Source organism: Orycteropus afer, unplaced genomic scaffold (assembly GCF_000298275.1).
Source record: "Orycteropus afer afer isolate SDZICR_OR568_19922 unplaced genomic scaffold, OryAfe1.0 scaffold00183, whole genome shotgun sequence".
In the NCBI taxonomy this organism is placed as follows: domain Eukaryota; kingdom Metazoa; phylum Chordata; class Mammalia; order Tubulidentata; family Orycteropodidae; genus Orycteropus; species Orycteropus afer.
The window spans coordinates 4,228,031-4,228,583 of NW_006921770.1; positions in this window are offsets into that span (position 1 = coordinate 4,228,031).

The following is a 553-nucleotide window of genomic DNA, read 5'->3' on the forward strand; positions in this document are numbered from 1 at the left end:
AGAGGTACATGGGAGGTACAGACAACAAAGATGAACCCTTTTGCACATACAGTACTGCGTTTTCAGTGAAGGCAAACATGGGTATACGGGTGGATAGATGGGGTGGACAGATGGGTGGACAGGCTGAACTAGTAGGTATGTCTAAGAAGCTGGGAGTATACCCAAGAACATGTATAGGGTTGGCAGACAACAGTCCTGTAAGTTTATGTGTATGACCTGAATTCCCAGGTGTATAGTAGAGCTGACAAGAGGCAAGGTGGTGCTTGGTCACAGCCAGCTACCCAGAGGGACCAAGTAGTTGAACCTGTGGGCTCTGGACCACAGTCGCAGGGGACATCAAGCTCAATTGGCATAACACACTACACAAAACATTGTTCTACCTCCTACTTTGGTGAGTAGTGACTGGGATCTTAAAAGCTTGCAAGCTGCCATGTAGATGCAATGATGGGTCTCGCCTCGTCCAGAGCAAAGAAGAATGAAAAAAATAAAAAATTCATGGATACAATCAGTCCTAGTGACTGGTATACCATCCAATCTGCAGCCTATATGACTA